Here is a 13,720-nt window from a genome sequence, read left to right as displayed (position 1 = left end):
CATCAGGTCTCCATCTACAGTCCCGTCCTGCTCTCCACAGTCAGTGGATACCCGCTCTCCTCCATCTGTCCTCAGGTTTTCCACCATCTGCACCTACTTGTTCTTCATCGTAGGTCTGAGACGTCTGCTGTCCCTCATAGCTCTCTATCTAGATTATCCTGAGGAACCCTACATCATGTTCTCAAGAAGATGTCCAGCACTAAAGAAGGTGCTAACACCTCTCCACCAGTCCATATCACCTCTCCAGCACCACCAAATCTATTGTGTAACAGAGGTTCCTCTAGATTCCTCTCCAGGTTCTGGTATCTGGTGGCATCATCCAGGGGTTATCTTCACACATCCCCTTCCTATGCTGTGCCCTCTCACCCCATCTCTCTACTACACTAGTCCTCATGTTCTTCACCAGATGTCTTCTTCCATGTTTTTCCATATGTGCTTTAGTCCAGTAGTCCAAACCATTCCTCACCAGTCAGCCTTCTGACCAGCTGACCATTCATGATTGACGCTTGGTTCTGCACCAACAAACCATCTCTTTTCAGCGGTCCCCTCAATCGCCTTGTTCTCCACCAGCACTCCCATCCTGTTATCCACCATTACTCTTGTATCCACCAGCACTCCCATCCTGTTATCCACCATTACTCCTGTATCCACCAGCACTCCCATCCTGTTATCCACCATTACTCTTGTATCTACTAGCAGTCCCTTTCTTCTAGTATAACCCTTTCCACCATCGCTCGCCTTTGATGTCCTCCGGCAGACCACCCAAAGATCTCAAAAAAGTAGTCTCACAAGTCCTCATGCAGCCCCTTCCATTTCTCCATCAGCAGTCCATACTATTCTCCACAGGTAGTCCTAGTACAGTTTCCTCACATGTAATCTCTACCAATAGTCCTCACCAGAACTTCACTAGAGGTCTCCTCTGGTCTGCACCTCATGCTTTGCCTTTGTGCACACCAGTGCCTGTAGTAGTGCATTACTGGAAGTCCAACAGTCCCCCATCTGATTTCCAGCAACAGTCCTCATGTTTTCTCCACCAGGAGTCCCCCACTAGGTTTACAGCAGTCCCCCACCTGACCCCCACTTGAAGGCCTTATCCCTACTCCCCAGCAGTCCCTCTCTGATCTCCACTGGCTGTCCTAATGTTTTTTTTACCAGCAGTCCATCACATGATCCTCAACTGCAGTCCCTTTCTGATCTGCACCAGTAGTCCCCAACAGGTTTCCAGGAGTCCCTCTTCTGATCTCCACCAGCAGTCCCTCTACTGATCTCCACCAGCAGTCCCTCTTCTGATCCCCCCTGCAGTCCTCAAGTGATCTCCATCAGCAGTCCCTCTTCTGAGACCCCCCTGCAGTCCCCTTCTGATCTCCACCAGTAGTCCCCTATAGATTTCCAACAGTCCCTCTTCAGATCTCCTTCTGCAGTCCCCATGTGATCTCCCCCAGCAGTCCCGCTTCTGATCCCAACCAGGTGTCCAGCAGTCTACAATCTGACTCCCACCAGCAGTCCTCATGTGACCTCCACCAGCAGTCCCTCTTCTGATCCCCACCAGGTGTCCAGCAGTCTACCATCTGATCCCCACCTGCAGTCCAGCTCTGATCTCCACCAGTAGTCCCGTATGGATTTCCAGCAGGTCCTCTTTGGATCTCACCCTGCAGTCCCTCTTCTGATCCCCACCAGGTGTCCAGCAGTCCCTGTGGCACCTGCATTCTCCCCAGCACTCTCTGTCTGCTCTGTCTCTGCTGTCTCCTCAGTCTGCAGTCCACATCATTGGTCCTTACCTGGTCTCCATCAGTAGTTCCTGTGGTCCAGGTAGCTCCTACTCTCCACAGCGGTCCAGCAGAGATACAGGAGTCACCCGGGGGCTGCCTTCCTGCATCTCAGAGCCTGGATTAGGAGAATTCCCCCTCCCTATCATCACTCCCCTCCCTCCTCTCTCCATCCTCACTCACTCCCTTCTTCTCATCTCTTAATCGCTCTGCAGGAGGAGGGACCTGGCGGAGACTCTAGCATTGATGCCAGGGAATAGGGGCTTCGAGTATTGGGGTCTGCATGGGGCATTAACCCCTGATGCTCTGCAGCTGGACACCATGGACTGCAATGAGAATTAACCCCTAGATGTGCTGCAGATATGGGAGTTGTAACCTTTGCACCATGGATGGTATACAGTCATAATTAGGAGACATGTACTAGATACAGGAGCACTTACCTCTTCATGGCAGAATGAGAAGAAGATACAGCAGAGAGGATGGGAGTAGTAATCTAATGCAGTGCAAGTTCTGCAAACCTAGAGCCAAACACAAGAAAGATGATAGGAGTATTAACCTCTGCACTGCAGCACTGGAGCCAAATCCAGTCCTCAGGATTGGAGAAATAACCTGCAGGCACATAAAAGGGTTAAAACAGGGAGATTAACCCTTACACTACAGCACCGGCATCAAATACAGGGAGAGGGAAAGCACCATTAACCTGTGCAATGCAGCACGTGAGGGAGAGCGAGAGCCTTCACCTCTGCACTGCAGTGTAATACTGGAGATAAGGAGCATCCTGGTATAACCTGGGGATCTCCTGTATATAGAGATATGGAGCATCCTGGTATAACCTGGGGGTCTCCTGTATATAGAGATATGGAGCATCCTGGTATAACCTGGGGGTCTCCTGTATATAGAGATATGGAGCATCCCGGTATAACCTGGGGGTCTCCTATATATATAGATATGGAGCATCCTGGTATAACCTGAGGATCTCCTGTATATAGAGATATGGAGCATCCCGGTATAACCTGGGATTCTCTTGTATATAGAGATATGGAGCATCCTGGTATAACCTGGGGATCTCCTGTATATAGAGATATGGAGCATCCCGGTATAACCTGGGGATCTCCTGTATATAGAGATATGGAGCATCCCGGTATAACCTGGGGGTCTCCTGTATATAGAGATATGGAGCATCCCGGTATAACCTGGGATTCTCTTGTATATAGAGATATGGAGCATCCTGGTATAACCTGAGGATCTCCTGTATATAGAGATATGGAGCATCCCGGTATAACCTGGGATTCTCTTGTATATAGAGATATGGAGCATCCTGGTATAACCTGGGGATCTCCTGTATATAGAGATATGGAGCATCCCGGTATAACCTGGGGATCTCCTGTATATAGAGATATGGAGCATCCCGGTATAACCTGGGGGTCTCCTGTATATAGAGATATGGAGCATCCAGGTATAACCTGGGGATCTCCTGTATATAGAGATATGGAGCATCCTGGTATAACCTGGGGATCTCCTGTATATAGAGATATGGAGCATCCTGGTATAACCTGGGGATCTCCTGTATATAGAGATATGGAGCATCCCGGTATAACCTGGGGTTCTCATGCATATAGAGATATGGAGCATCCTGGTATAACCTGGGGGTCTCCTGTATATAGAGATATGGAGCATCCTGGTATAACCTGGGGATCTCCTGTATATAGAGATATGGAGAATCCTGGTATAACCTGGGGATCTCCTGTATATAGAGATATGGAGCATCCCGGTATAACCTGGGGATCTCCTGTATATAGAGATATGGAGCATCCCGGTATAACCTGGGGTTCTCATGCATATAGAGATATGGAGCATCCTGGTATAACCTGGGGGTCTCCTGTATATAGAGATATGGAGCATCCTGGTATAACCTGGGGATCTCCTGTATATAGAGATATGGAGCATCCTGGTATAACCTGGGGATCTCCTGTATATAGAGATATGGAGCATCCTGGTATAACCTAGGGATCTCCTGTATATAGAGATATGGAGCATCCTGGTATAGCCTGGGGATCTCCTGTATATAGAGATATGGAGCATCCCGGTATAACCTGGGGGTCTCCTGTATATAGAGATATGGAGCATCCAGGTATAACCTGGGGATCTCCTGTATATAGAGATATGGAGCATCCTGGTATAACCTGGGGATCTCCTGTATATAGAGATATGGAGCATCCTGGTATAACCTGAGGATCTCCTGTATATAGAGATATGGAGCATCCTGGTATAACCTGGGGATCTCCTGTATATAGAGATATGGAGCATCCTGGTATAACCTAGGGGTCTCCTGTATATAGAGATATGGAGCATCCTGGTATAACCTGAGGATCTCCTGTATATAGAGATATGGAGCATCCTGGTATAACCTGGGGTTCTCTTGTATATAGAGATATGGAGCATCCTGGTATAACCTGGGGATCTCCTGTATATAGAGATATGGAGCATCCTGGTATAGCCTGGGGATCTCATGTATATAGAGATATGGAGCATCCCGGTATAACCTGGGGGTGTCCTGTATATAGAGATATGGAGCATCCTGGTATAACCTGGGCATCTCCAGTATATAGAGATATGGAGCATCCTGGTATAACCTAGGGATCTCCTGTATATAGAGATATGGAGCATCCTGGTATAACCTGGGGGTCTCCTGTATATAGAGATATGGAGAATCCTGGTATAACCAGGGGATCTCCTATATATAGAGATATGGAGCATCCCGGTATAACCTGGGGGTCTCCTGTATATAGAGATATGGCGCATCCTGGTATAACCTGGGAATCTCCTGTATATAGAGATATGGAGCATCCTGGTATAACCTGGGGATCTCCTGTATATAGAGATATGGAGCATCCTGGTATAACCTGGGGATCTCCTGTATATAGAGATATGGAGCATCCCGGTATAACCTGGGGTTCTCCTGTATATAGAGATATGGAGCATCCTGGTATAACCTGAGGATCTCCTGTATATAGAGATATGGAGCATCCTGATATAACCTGAGGATCTCCTGTATATAGAGATATGGAGCATCCTGGTATAACCTGGGGATCTCCTGTATATAGAGATATGGAGCATCCCGGTATAACCTGGGGGTCTCCTGTATATAGAGATATGGAGCATCCTGGTATAACCTGGGGATCTCCAGTATATAGAGATATGGAGCATCCCGGTATAACCTGGGGGTCTCCTGTATATAGAGATATGGAGCATCCTGGTATAACCTGGGGGTCTCCTGTATATAGAGAGATGGAGCAACCCGGTATAACATGGGGATCTCCTGTATATAGAGATATGGAGCATCCTGGTATAACCTGGGGATCTCCTGTATATAGAGATATGGAGCATCCCGGTATAACCTGGGGTTCTCTTGTATATAGAGATATGGAGCATCCTGGTATAACCTGGGGATCTCCTGTATATAGAGATATGGAGCATCCTGGTATAACCTGGGGATCTCCTGTATATAGAGATATGGAGCATCCCGGTATAACCTGGGGGTGTCCTGTATATAGAGATATGGAGCATCCTGGTATAACCTGGGCATCTCCAGTATATAGAGATATGGAGCATCCTGGTATAACCTAGGGATCTCCTGTATATAGAGATATGGAGCATCCTGGTATAACCTGGGGGTCTCCTGTATATAGAGATATGGAGAATCCTGGTATAACCAGGGGTTCTCTTGTATATAGAGATATGGAGCATCCTGGTATAACCTGGGGATCTCCTGTATATAGAGATATGGAGCATCCTGGTATAACCTGGGGATCTCCTGTATATAGAGATATGGAGCATCCTGGTATAACCTGGGGGTCTCCTGTATATAGAGATATGGAGCATCCTGGTATAACCTGGGGATCTCCTGTATATAGAGATATGGAGCATCCTGGTATAACCTGAGGTTCTCCTGTATATAGAGATATGGAGCATCCTGGTATAACCTGGGGATCTCCTGTATATAGAGATATGGAGCATCCCGGTATAACCTGGGGGTCTCCTGTATATAGAGATATGGAGCATCCTGGTATAACCTGGGGATCTCCAGTATATAGAGATATGGAGCATCCCGGTATAACCTGGGGGTCTCCTGTATATAGAGATATGGAGCATCCTGGTATAACCTGGGGGTCTCCTGTATATAGAGATATGGAGCAACCCGGTATAACATGGGGATCTCCTGTATATAGAGATATGGAGCATCCTGGTATAACCTGGGGATCTCCTGTATATAGAGATATGGAGCATCCTGGTATAACCTGGTGATCTCCTGTATATAGAGATATGGAGCATCCTGGTATAGCCTGGGGATCTCCTGTATATAGAGATATGGAGCATCCAGGTATAACCTGGGGTTCTCTTGTATATAGAGATATGGAGCATCCTGGTATAACCTGGGGATCTCCTGTATATAGAGAAATGGAGCATCCCGGTATAACCTGGGGGTCTCCTGTATATAGAGATATGGAGCATCCCGGTATAACCTGGGGATCTCCTGTACATAGAGATATGGAGCATCCCGGTATAACCAGGGATTCTCTTGTATATAGAGATATGGAGCATCCTGGTATAACCTGGGGATCTCCTGTATATAGAGATATGGAGCATCCTGGTATAACCTGAGGATCTCCTGTATATAGAGATATGGAGCATCCTGGTATAACCTGGGGATCTCCTGTATATAGAGATATGGAGCATCCCGGTATAACCTGGGGGTCTCCTGTATATAGAGATATGGAGCTTCCCGGTATAACCTGGGGATCTCCTGTATATAGAGATATGGAGCATCCTGGTATAACCTGGGGGTCTCCTGTATATAGAGATATGGAGCATCCTGGTATAACCTGGGGGTCTCCTGTATATAGAGATATGGAGCATCCCGGTATAACATTGGGATCTCCTGTATATAGAGATATGGAGCATCCCGGTATAACCTGGGGATCTCCTGTATATAGAGATATGGAGCATTCTGGTATAACCTGGGGGTCTCCTGTATATAGAGATATGGAGCATCCCGGTATAACCTGGGGTTCTCATGCATATAGAGATATGGAGCATCCTGGTATAACCAGGGGATCTCCTGTATATAGAGATATGGAGCATCCTGGTATAACCTGAGGATCTCCTGTATATAGAGATATGGAGCATCCTGGTATAACCTGGGGATCTCCTGTATATAGAGATATGGAGCATCCCGGAATAACCTGGGGGTCTCCTGTATATAGAGATATGGAGCATCCCGGTATAACCTGGGGATCTCCTGTATATAGAGATATGGAGCATCCCGGTATAACATGGGCATCTCCTGTATATAGAGATATGGAGCATCCCGGTATAACATGGGCATCTCCTGTATATAGAGATATGGAGCATCCTGGTATAGCCTGAGGGTCTCCTGTATATAGAGATATGGAGCATCCTGATATAACCTGGGGGTCTCCTGTATATAGAGATATGGAGTATTCTGGTATAACCTGGGGATCTCCTGTATACAGAGATATGGAGCATCCTGGTAAAACCTGGGGATCTCCTGTATATAGAGATATGGAGCATCCTGGTATAACCTGGGGGTCTCCTGTATATAGAGATATGGAGCATCCTGATATAACCTGGGGGTCTCCTGTATATAGAGATATGGAGCATTCTGGTATAACCTGGGGGTCTCCTGTATATAGAGATATGGAGCATCCTGGTATAACCTGGGGATCTCCTGTATATAGAGATATGGAGCATCCTGGTATAACCTGGGGATCTCCTGTATATAGAGATATGGAGCATCCTGGTATAACCTGGGGATCTCCTGTATATAGAGATATGGAGCATCCTGGTATAACCTGGGGATCTCCTGTATATAGAGATATGGTGAATCCTGGTATAACCTGGGGATCTCCTTTATATAGAGATATGGAGCATCCAGGTATAACCTGGGGATCCCCTGTATATAGAGATATGGAGCATCCCGGTATAACCTGTGGATTTCCTGTATATAGAGATATGGAGCATCCCGGTATAACCTGGGGGTCTCCTGTATATAGAGATATGGAGCATCCTGGTATAACCTGGGGTTCTCTTGTATATAGAGATATGGAGCATCCTGGTATAACCTGGGGTTCTCTTGTATATAGAGATATGGAGCATCCTGGTATAACCTGAGGATCTCCTGTATATAGAGATATGGAGCATCCGGGTATAACCTGGGGATCTCCTGTATATAGAGATATGGAGCATCCCGGTATAACCTGGGGGTCTCCTGTATATAGAGATATGGAGCATCCTGGTATAGCCTGGGGATCTCCTGTATATAGAGATATGGAGCATCCCGGTATAACCTGGGGGTCTCCTGTATATAGAGATATGGCGCATCCTGGTATAACCTGGGAATCTCCTGTATATAGAGATATGGAGCATCCTGGTATAACCTGGGGATCTCCTGTATATAGAGATATGGAGCATCCTGGTATAACCTGGGGATCTCCTGTATATAGAGATATGGAGCATCCCGGTATAACCTGGGGTCCTCCTGTATATAGAGATATGGAGCATCCTGGTATAACCTGAGGATCTCCTGTATATAGAGATATGGAGCATCCTGGTATAACCTGGGGATCTCCTGTATATAGAGATATGGAGCATCCTGGTATAACCTGGGGATCTCCTGTATATAGAGATATGGAGCATCCCGGTATAACCTGGGGGTCTCCTGTATATAGAGATATGGAGCATCCCGGTATAACCTGGGGATCTCCTGTATATAGAGATATGGAGCATCCCGGTATAACCTGTGGATTTCCTGTATATAGAGATATGGAGCATCCCGGTATAACCTGGGGGTCTCCTGTATATAGAGATATGGAGCATCCTGGTATAACCTGGGGTTCTCTTGTATATAGAGATATGGAGCATCCTGGTATAACCTGAGGATCTCCTGTATATAGAGATATGGAGCATCCGGGTATAACCTGGGGATCTCCTGTATATAGAGATATGGAGCATCCCGGTATAACCTGGGGTTCTCCTGTATATAGAGATATGGAGCATCCTGGTATAGCCTGGGAATCTCCTGTATATAGAGATATGGAGCATCCCGGTATAACCTGCGGGTCCAATGTATATAGAGATATGGCGCATCCTGGTATAACCTGGGAATCTCCTGTATATAGAGATATGGAGCATCCTGGTATAACCTGGGGATCTCCTGTATATAGAGATATGGAGCATCCCGGTATAACCTGGGGTTCTCCTGTATATAGAGATATGGAGCATCCTGGTATAACCTGGGGATATCCTGTATATAGAGATATGGAGCATCCCGGTATAACCTGGGGTTCTCCTGTATATAGAGATATGGAGCATCCTGGTATAACCTGAGGATCTCCTGTATATAGAGATATGGAGCATCCTGGTATAACCTGGGGATCTTCTGTATATAGAGATATGGAGCATCCTGGTATAACCTGGGGATCTCCTGTATATAGAGATATGGAGCATCCCGGTATAACCTGGGGTTCTCTTGTATATAGAGATATGGAGCATCCTGGTATAACCTGGGGATCTCCTGTATATAGAGATATGGAGCATCCTGGTATAGCCTGGGGATCTCATGTATATAGAGATATGGAGCATCCCGGTATAACCTGGGGGTGTCCTGTATATAGAGATATGGAGCATCCTGGTATAACCTGGGCATCTCCAGTATATAGAGATATGGAGCATCCTGGTATAACCTAGGGATCTCCTGTATATAGAGATATGGAGCATCCTGGTATAACCTGGGCATCTCCAGTATATAGAGATATGGAGCATCCTGGTATAACCTGGGGGTCTCCTGTATATAGAGATATGGAGCATCCTGGTATAACCTGGGGGTCTCCTGTATATAGAGATATGGAGAATCCTGGTATAACCTGGGGATCTCCTGTATATAGAGATATGGAGCATCCTGGTATAACCTGGGGATCTCCTGTATATAGAGATATGGAGCATCCTGGTATAACTTGGGGATCTCCTGTATATAGAGATATGGAGCATCCTGGTATAACCCGGGGGTCTCCTGTATATAGAGATATGGAGCATCCTGGTATAACCTGGGGATCTCCTGTATATAGAGATATGGAGCATCCTGGTATAACCTGAGGTTCTCCTGTATATAGAGATATGGACCATCCTGGTATAACCTGGGGATCTCCTGTATATAGAGATATGGAGCATCCCGGTATAACCTGGGGGTCTCCTGTATATAGAGATATGGAGCATCCTGGTATAACCTGGGGATCTCCAGTATATAGAGATATGGAGCATCCCGGTATAACCTGGGGGTCTCCTGTATATAGAGATATGGAGCATCCTGGTATAACCTGGGGGTCTCCTGTATATAGAGATATGGAGCAACCCGGTATAACATGGGGATCTCCTGTATATAGAGATATGGAGCATCCTGGTATAACCTGGGGATCTCCTGTATATAGAGATATGGAGCATCCTGGTATAGCCTGGGGATCTCCTTTATACAGAGATATGGAGCATCCAGGTATAACCTGGGGTTCTCTTGTATATAGAGATATGGAGCATCCAGGTATAACCTGGGGTTTTCTTGTATATAGAGATATGGAGCATCCAGGTATAACCTGGGGTTCTCTTGTATATAGAGATATGGAGCATCCTGGTATAACCTGGGGATCTCCTGTATATAGAGATATGGAGCATCCCGGTATAACCTGGGGGTCTCCTGTATATAGAGATATGGAGCATCCTGGTATAACCTGGGGATCTCCTGTACATAGAGAAATGGAGCATCCCGGTATAACCTGGGGTTCTCTTGTATATAGAGATATGGAGCATCCTGGTATAACCTGGGGGTCTCCTGTATATAGAGATATGGAGCATCCTGGTATAACCTGGGGGTCTCCTGTATATAGAGATATGGAGCAACCCGGTATAACATGGGGATCTCCTCTATATAGAGATATGGAGCATCCTGGTATAACCTGGGGATCTCCTGTATATAGAGATATGGAGCATCCTGGTATAGCCTGGGGATCTCCTTTATACAGAGATATGGAGCATCCAGGTATAACCTGGGGTTCTCTTGTATATAGAGATATGGAGCATCCAGGTATAACCTGGGGTTTTCTTGTATATAGAGATATGGAGCATCCAGGTATAACCTGGGGTTCTCTTGTATATAGAGATATGGAGCATCCTGGTATAACCTGGGGATCTCCTGTATATAGAGATATGGAGCATCCCGGTATAACCTGGGGGTCTCCTGTATATAGAGATATGGAGCATCCTGGTATAACCTGGGGATCTCCTGTACATAGAGAAATGGAGCATCCCGGTATAACCTGGGGTTCTCTTGTATATAGAGATATGGAGCATCCTGGTATAACCTGGGGATCTCCTGTATATAGAGATATGGAGCATCCTGGTATAACCTGAGGATCTCCTGTATATAGAGATATGGAGCATCCTGGTACAACCTGGGGATCTCCTGTATATAGAGATATGGAGCATCCCGGTATAACCTGGGGATCTCCTGTATATAGAGATATGGAGCATCCTGGTATAGCCTGGGGATCTCATGTATATAGAGATATGGAGCATCCCGGTATAACCTGGGGGTGTCCTGTATATAGAGATATGGAGCATCCTGGTATAACCTGGGCATCTCCAGTATATAGAGATATGGAGCATCCTGGTATAACCTAGGGATCTCCTGTATATAGAGATATGGAGCATCCTGGTATAACCTGGGGGTCTCCTGTATATAGAGATATGGAGAATCCTGGTATAACCAGGGGATCTCCTATATATAGAGATATGGAGCATCCCGGTATAACCTGGGGGTCTCCTGTATATAGAGATATGGCGCATCCTGGTATAACCTGGGAATCTCCTGTATATAGAGATATGGAGCATCCTGGTATAACCTGGGGATCTCCTGTATATAGAGATATGGAGCATCCTGGTATAACCTGGGGATCTCCTGTATATAGAGATATGGAGCATCCCGGTATAACCTGGGGTTCTCCTGTATATAGAGATATGGAGCATCCTGGTATAACCTGAGGATCTCCTGTATATAGAGATATGGAGCATCCTGATATAACCTGAGGATCTCCTGTATATAGAGATATGGAGCATCCTGGTATAACCTGGGGATCTCCTGTATATAGAGATATGGAGCATCCCGGTATAACCTGGGGGTCTCCTGTATATAGAGATATGGAGCATCCTGGTATAACCTGGGGATCTCCAGTATATAGAGATATGGAGCATCCCGGTATAACCTGGGGGTCTCCTGTATATAGAGATATGGAGCATCCTGGTATAACCTGGGGGTCTCCTGTATATAGAGAGATGGAGCAACCCGGTATAACATGGGGATCTCCTGTATATAGAGATATGGAGCATCCTGGTATAACCTGGGGATCTCCTGTATATAGAGATATGGAGCATCCCGGTATAACCTGGGGTTCTCTTGTATATAGAGATATGGAGCATCCTGGTATAACCTGGGGATCTCCTGTATATAGAGATATGGAGCATCCTGGTATAACCTGGGGATCTCCTGTATATAGAGATATGGAGCATCCCGGTATAACCTGGGGGTGTCCTGTATATAGAGATATGGAGCATCCTGGTATAACCTGGGCATCTCCAGTATATAGAGATATGGAGCATCCTGGTATAACCTAGGGATCTCCTGTATATAGAGATATGGAGCATCCTGGTATAACCTGGGGGTCTCCTGTATATAGAGATATGGAGAATCCTGGTATAACCAGGGGTTCTCTTGTATATAGAGATATGGAGCATCCTGGTATAACCTGGGGATCTCCTGTATATAGAGATATGGAGCATCCTGGTATAACCTGGGGATCTCCTGTATATAGAGATATGGAGCATCCTGGTATAACCTGGGGGTCTCCTGTATATAGAGATATGGAGCATCCTGGTATAACCTGGGGATCTCCTGTATATAGAGATATGGAGCATCCTGGTATAACCTGAGGTTCTCCTGTATATAGAGATATGGAGCATCCTGGTATAACCTGGGGATCTCCTGTATATAGAGATATGGAGCATCCCGGTATAACCTGGGGGTCTCCTGTATATAGAGATATGGAGCATCCTGGTATAACCTGGGGATCTCCAGTATATAGAGATATGGAGCATCCCGGTATAACCTGGGGGTCTCCTGTATATAGAGATATGGAGCATCCTGGTATAACCTGGGGGTCTCCTGTATATAGAGATATGGAGCAACCCGGTATAACATGGGGATCTCCTGTATATAGAGATATGGAGCATCCTGGTATAACCTGGGGATCTCCTGTATATAGAGATATGGAGCATCCTGGTATAACCTGGGGATCTCCTGTATATAGAGATATGGAGCATCCTGGTATAGCCTGGGGATCTCCTGTATATAGAGATATGGAGCATCCAGGTATAACCTGGGGTTCTCTTGTATATAGAGATATGGAGCATCCTGGTATAACCTGGGGATCTCCTGTATATAGAGAAATGGAGCATCCCGGTATAACCTGGGGGTCTCCTGTATATAGAGATATGGAGCATCCCGGTATAACCTGGGGATCTCCTGTACATAGAGATATGGAGCATCCCGGTATAACCAGGGATTCTCTTGTATATAGAGATATGGAGCATCCTGGTATAACCTGGGGATCTCCTGTATATAGAGATATGGAGCATCCTGGTATAACCTGAGGATCTCCTGTATATAGAGATATGGAGCATCCTGGTATAACCTGGGGATCTCCTGTATATAGAGATATGGAGCATCCCGGTATAACCTGGGGGTCTCCTGTATATAGAGATATGGAGCTTCCCGGTATAACCTGGGGATCTCCTGTATATAGAGATATGGAGCATCCTGGTATAACCTGGGG

At 46.1% G+C, this 13,720-nt stretch overlaps 1 protein-coding gene across 3 annotated transcripts in view; it reads right to left on the bottom strand.

Annotated features, from left to right (window-relative positions):
• KCND1 (potassium voltage-gated channel subfamily D member 1) overlaps window positions 1-2,286 on the bottom strand; it is a 40,850-nt gene extending 38,564 nt beyond the window's left edge. Inside the window, exon 1 of one of the 3 annotated variants that reach the window (XM_072124927.1) lies at window positions 2,207-2,286. The gene's annotated coding sequence lies outside the window, so the exon portion shown is untranslated. Of the gene's footprint in view, window positions 1-1,579; window positions 1,725-1,778; window positions 1,918-2,206 lie in introns of those variants that run through there. The other 2 variants (XM_072124926.1, XM_072124928.1) reach the window with 2 other exon arrangements.
• Between the last annotated feature and the right edge of the window lie 11,434 nt (window positions 2,287-13,720).

This window comes from Engystomops pustulosus, chromosome 9, assembly GCF_040894005.1.
Source record: "Engystomops pustulosus chromosome 9, aEngPut4.maternal, whole genome shotgun sequence".
Classification (NCBI taxonomy): domain Eukaryota; kingdom Metazoa; phylum Chordata; class Amphibia; order Anura; family Leptodactylidae; genus Engystomops; species Engystomops pustulosus.
The sequence above is the reverse complement of the archived record's forward strand: the minus strand, read 5'-3'. Positions and strand labels throughout refer to the sequence as shown.